We start from the raw sequence: 6753 nt of genomic DNA on the forward strand, positions 1-6753 counted from the left end.
TATCCATAATTTTTTTAAACGTAGGATGATTAGCAATGGATAAGGGTATATTACATGCAATAAGCATCTTTGTTAGATCAGAGTTAAAGTCTGACTTGATGTATTCATCATTAACTTGATTTTTTAGATGAATATCCATGCTCTTGATATGAGATGAGGATAATGAGTGGCGTTTAATTCTAGACGGGGGGACTAAAGGCACATTTATATCGACAGTTCTGACAAGCCATCTGTTTCCAAATTCCTGGGCCTCCAATTCCAGAAATCCAGACAGAAGGAGACGTTATTTTAGGCATTTTATTCAGTTCTTTATCGACTATCAGTATCTAATATTATATTAATATTGAGTAATAAAGGCGGGAATTGATAACGTTCTTGATAGAGGAAGGTATTTATTATTTTAGTTAATGGACAATTATAAAATAAGTATTTCTTCCCTCCTCATTGCACGCTTTTGAATCCTTACTAAAATTATCAAAGCAAAAATTACTCAAATTCACGAGCACATGCACTATATTTATTTATTTGGACCAGCGGCAATAAACAATCTCTCTAAAGGTCGACTTATTTTAATATAAAAATTATTGTTCTTAATAGTAGTGATGCATTTATAATACAAATATCAAAATATAAAAGGCAAAACATAAAAAAACTTCACAATGCAAAGGAAAAAACAAAACAAACATGTGCCACTTATAAAAAATAATTTATTCAAAAATCGCTTGAGGTCAGTTTTACTTCCCTAGCAAAAGCAAAAAGGTATTTTGTTCCAATGAATAATAGATCTGTAATATAAACTATGCTTAAAAATGCCAATCTTTTTTTTTGGTAGGTAGATGGTATTTTGAGTAGAGTCTGGTTTTGTGGAATGGATAGCCTTTATTTAGTATCCAGGTTGGGGGAGATAGGTTAATCTTTTGGCTTAAAATTTGGTGTAGTGTAATAATATCTTTAATTGAACGTCTATGAGCTAAAGTGATGAGGCCAAGTCTTTTCCTTTTGCATTTGTAGTCCTGATTATCTCCAAATGAAGGAAAAAACGACACAAATCTGGCTTGCACCTTTTTCTAAGGGCTCAATTAAATAGTTTCTTAAAGGATTCCAGATCTCAGATCCGAACATTAAAATCAGGTGGACATAAAGTTTATATAGTTTTACCATAAACAAAGGGTCACGAGTTTTGAAGCTTCTTTTAATAATTCCCAGGTAATAATCTCTCACTTTAAGACAGGAAGTAGGACACATTTATTAATATTTATAGCCATTTTCTAAGTTACATTTCAGTTAATAAATTTGATATAGATATCGTCGACAGAGTTTAAATCAGACCATATGTTTTGTATCATCTGCGTATAATAATGTATCTTCTGAAAAATTATCTACTAAGTCGTTAACGTAAATGTCAAAGAGCGTGGGTCCAAGTACACTAACTTGTGGAACAGATGAAGTAACGTCACTAGGCTCAGAAATAGTCAAATAGATCACTACACTCTGTATCCTATTCGTCGACCAGGAAATAAGCCACTGTAACAACCGACCCTTTATACCGATGTTAGAAAATTTAAAGAGAAGTTCCCCATGAGGGACTTTGTCGAAGGTCTTGCTGAAATCAAGGTATATTCAATATTAAACATTCAAGGTTTCAGTTAGGACGACTGACGATAACATCCACGGAAGAAATTAGATTCGAGACACGACATATTACGATGAAATCCGTGTTGCCTACAAGAAATAATTTTTTTACTCTCAAAGAATGATTGTAGCTTCCGATTAACGATCTGCTCCATTATTTTACCAACATGACTTCTCAGGGATATGGTCCTATAATTAAAATGATCAAGAGGATCTCCCTTCTTAAAGATGGGAACTACCTTGGCTATTTTCCAGTCATTTGGTACATATCCACTTTGAAAAGAAAGATTAAAGAGCATCGAGAGAGGGAGGCAACACTATTAACAACTCTTTTCAAAAGAAGGATTTAATTCTGTCAGGTCTAGTGGAGAAAGAGCAACGAATATTTACAATTACACTACGAACTTCTTCAGGGGAAAAGAAACATTCTGAGAGGGATGGGGCCCTAGGAATCATATCAATAGAGCCTGCATGTACTCGATTCAATTTGGGTTGATATATTGATGGAAAATACTTGTTAAAATAAGAAGCTATACCAACATTCTCTTCGATGAGTAAACCCTCATTATTTCGTATCGAACCAATTCCGTTGTTACCAGAAATAATCCCAAGAACGTCGTTTAATTCCCTTTTCCTTTTTATCGTGATTTTTCTTATGCACCCGTCACGGGATATATTTAATTATGGAAATGAATTTCAAAGACAATACCTAGTTCAGACGAAGAAAATATAAAGATAAAATATTTACTTATACATAATCAATACAACTCCATCTGACCAATAAAAAGGAACATAAAAAAAGGATTCGGTTTTTGCTAAAAACTAAAATTAATTCATTGTGTTGCAAAATTAGCCGTTGTTTTATATTTGTAAGGTTGTACATGCCTACATATAGATTTATCTACTTGCTGGTAGACTATTGTTTTTATTTTAAGATGGATATTTAATATATTTTTTAGATATTCAACATCCTCCCAATTATTTAAATAATTTATTGCATATACATAAATCATTTGGAATTGATGCCATGCCTATTTTTTGATAAATTAATCTTCTTGCTTATATATATTGACAACGACATGTTATATTCATCGTCTTATATTGTATCTCATTTTTGCATAAATTATTTCCTGTTAGTTTTTCAAATTTATGATTTTTTTCTATATATTCTAATAACGAAATTTTAGACACATGGAAGATGCACGCTCTGTTTCACGTTGCAGGATGTTTGGAATATATATATAAATATACATATTTTGCATAAATTAATAATAATTTCTTTATGAGAGCAGTCAACCTTTTCTGTAATTTAATATCAGGCTAATTTGTTTAGTTTGCATTTGCAGAATAAAACAATAACAATAAATAAAGAAGCATTTTATATTAGTCTAAATTAATATCTATCGTTTAGAAAATAGTTTAATAACTTTTCCAGTTTTTTCACAAGCTGAGTTTTTTTTATTTTAACTTCTTCTTGTCCCGTCAATTTTTCTCTGAAAAACTCAACTCTTGAGTACTAAAAGCTTCATCCATTAAGATAACAACTATATTCTTGACAACTGATAATGACTTGGATCTTGCCGACAAGTATTGTTTTAATGAAGGTAATCACCCCATATTGATTGTAAACGAAGAGGAAAGTGTAAATTCGAGGAAGGTAAAGTTACACAATCAATGGACATCTGGTGATATGGTAAAGGACTTTTGTTGCCTCAATTTCAATAATAAAATAGTATTTCCATGTTCAAAATAAAACCAAATTAATGAATACGATAAAAAAAATTAAGTAACGGTGAACTCATAAATAGGGAATTGAAATTTAGAAAAACACCAATGACGTTCTTTTATTTTTATTTGTTCAATTAATACTCACACACAATCATATTATTATTGAGATACATTTTAAATATTATCTTCGATCAAACAACTTATAATTAGCTCATATAGTACACTTTTAGAAATTTATTTATTTTTGAAAATATCTTATTTCTTCGAGAGAGTCATTTTCTTATATACTAACAAGCAATTTCCCCGTTTAGAAGAAAATTCATGATTCAATAAGTTTTGCTTGCAATTGCAACAACATTAAGATATTCCAATATAAATCTGTTAAAGTTAAGAAATTACTTTTTTTTTAAAGCACATAGTCACTTAAAAGTTCCCAATAACTATTCATATGCTATTTTTTTTTATTTATTAATATGTGATATTATACTATTTTTTTTATTAACAGGAATATATAATAAGGCATGAAAGACCAAAATATCGAAAAGACAGGAGTATATTATCCTTGAGAGTTTAAAATCATCTTACACTAATTTTCCAAAGGCAAAATAGTACTAAGTAAAATGGGAGTGAGCTTTGAAGGGTTCCAGATATGCCACAAAACGAAGGTATTGGAGCGCTTGCAGGCTGGAACCCACATTTAATATTGTTATTGAAGCCATACAACACGAATATGATCATTAAAACTTTCAAGCCGATACAGATTTGGCCTTTAAAGATTTTTTTAAATCAAGTTTTTAGGGTATAACTACGATTCAGTGTCATATTTTGGCATGAAGGAACAGATATATTAGTGTTTGAGCGATTAATTGGAATAGGGTGATTTTTCTGGAACCGGTATTGGGAAAATAATATTTAATTTGTGACTCCAATTCTTAAGTATTATTATTTAGTACTGGTATTGAGCTACTTATTACTTTTCTATTTTATTAAAAAAAATTATTTAATATATCCGTCAAAATATAAAAAAAACAACCATCTGAATTTGTTACTTGAATCTTATTATTTTATGAATATTGCAACATAATTTATGATAACAAATGCTCAAATACTGAAAAAAAACAAATTGAACGCAAAATCAACATGAACAAATGTGTTGTAAATACTCTGACTTCCTTTTTGTTTCAAATTTAGAATTTGTGTTTTCCCTCGGGCAACACTATGTAGAAACTTGTTGACTTGAGTGTATTTGTACTCTTCATCCCAGTTCGTTTGAAAATAATCTTTTTTTGATTTTTTTTAGACTAGCGAGAGTAATCGACATTGCTTGAAATTAAGCATACTCTCCAAAGTCCTCTTCAGACCAATTGACAAGTGACTAACTTGTCTGCATTAATATAGATGAATGATAATTGATAAATTAATATTTCTAAAATCATGATGGAGTGGCCGCTAATCAACATAAATTTGAATGATTAAATTTGATTTTCAATCTACTAGCTACTAATTCATTTAGCATATCCTTTGAGATTTAAGCTTCAAAAGATTTGAACGAGAAAGAAAATACAATCATGGAGGAGACTTAAAGTGTCCAGGTTATATAATGATCAATTATATAACCTTTACATATCAAACTCCATCTTATAAATTGATTGATGTCCATGTGATTGAGTAAGTTTTTTCTTTGTTATAAACATCAAGCACACTTATTAATTAAATAGTTTTCTTAGATTAGTAAACGAAGCAGAGTTGACTTAATGAGAAAAATAATCAATAATTTCAATAAAGTAGCAGTGGATGGTGGATGAGAACTCTCTCTGTTATTTATTGGATCTTTTTATCGATTATTCTGTCATTTTATGGAGCTCTATAGTTCATATATGTAGAAGTATACGATGATTCTTTAAAAGATCTAGATAAATTTATGTATTTTTGAATATAAAAGGAATTATTCATGGCGTTAGAAGTAACTATTACAAACCTTGAAAAATGATGGATTCTTCAATTAAAGAAGATGGGATTTACTCATTTTAAGTGTGTTTTTTTTCTACTCTTATATTGAATTCTTGGAAGGTGCCTAGCTTGCTCTTAGCCAGGCATTTTTTTTAGCATTCATCATGAGGTAACGGTTGTAGAGACAAAATAGGGTCATTTGGTTCATTTTTATATCCACTGCAATAATTTGGTAGATAACAGCAGGGCATTATGAAAAAAGATCTGAAACATGATTTCAAGTCGATTTGGTACATAAATTATATAATAAAGATCGAAAGAGAAAAATGGAGACTCATTGTACATATCTACACAGGACATGCCCCTTTTCTAGAGCACCTGAACAAGGGGAAGGACATAAGCTCAACGTGCAATGTCTATATGGAAGAATTGCAAAGTGCAGACCATCTTATTAATATATCTTACGAGAGACATCAAGCCATGAATGAGGAAAATAAAGACATACGTATTTTAAAATTTATAAATAAAAAATTTATTTTTAGAATCTTCTGTAGTAGTACAAATGGTTGTGTTCTTTGACTTATAATTCTACCATCTTATTTTATGTATACACGGATGACATTAATAAATATTTATTGAAAAAATATATTATAAAACAAAGACCAAATAATAATAATTGTATTTTATATAAATTAATTATTATCATTAATGTAATAATCGTTCAAAAAAGTAATTATAGAGTCAGTTTAATAAAATGACATAAATTTTCTTGCAAGATTCCTTTAATTCCAGTCTCCACAATATTGGTGTTATGATTATTAGAATATTTCGTGACAAGGATTCAACCCGAAATAAAAGTAAGGAAAAATGACAAATTTCGTTTTTACCTTAAAAACAAACAATATAAACTAAATAATAGGACAAAGTACCTAACCAAAAAGAAAAAAAAGTGCAAAAAGCGTCAGTTTTTCATGTGTTTAGAATTCTGTCATTCTAATACACCTTCATTCTAAATTTTAGTGACTTTAAAATGCTTTCCTATATTCAATGATCTTTCAATCATACATGCACGGTAGAATGGTTATTTTTGATTATACCCTATTGTATATATTGAATAATATTTCAATTTCCTATTAATTTTATTAAAATGTGCTATCTTAAGTATAACTTTTAGACATAATTCTATGTTAGTAACCAAACGTGACAAGTCTCTAATCCCAGGTCGTTAAATTTCTAAAGGTTATATTGAAATGCTTCAAAAAATAATTAGAATGAAAAATAAGAAAAAGAACTCACAAAAATATAAGCTCATTTAAAATATAATTAATAATGCCGTGCACCAACTTAATACAAACAAAAAAGGGTGCTATTTGACGATTTATAAACAAATTGAAAACTTAATTTCCCATTGATAATACAATACTTATAGTATTCACATTTGAT

At 29.4% G+C, this 6753-nt stretch overlaps 1 long non-coding RNA gene across 1 annotated transcript; it reads left to right on the top strand.

The window, feature by feature from the left end:
- The first annotated feature begins 3099 nt into the window (after positions 1–3099).
- Positions 3100–6053, top strand: LOC139905549 (uncharacterized). Its single transcript, XR_011780415.1, has 3 exons — positions 3100–3325; positions 3866–5028; positions 5088–6053. It is a non-coding gene; the product is annotated as an uncharacterized lncRNA (long non-coding RNA).
- The last annotated feature ends 700 nt before the right edge of the window (positions 6054–6753 follow it).

The sequence above is a fragment of the Lepeophtheirus salmonis genome, chromosome 5, assembly GCF_016086655.4.
Source record: "Lepeophtheirus salmonis chromosome 5, UVic_Lsal_1.4, whole genome shotgun sequence".
Classification (NCBI taxonomy): Eukaryota; Metazoa; Arthropoda; class Copepoda; order Siphonostomatoida; family Caligidae; genus Lepeophtheirus; species Lepeophtheirus salmonis.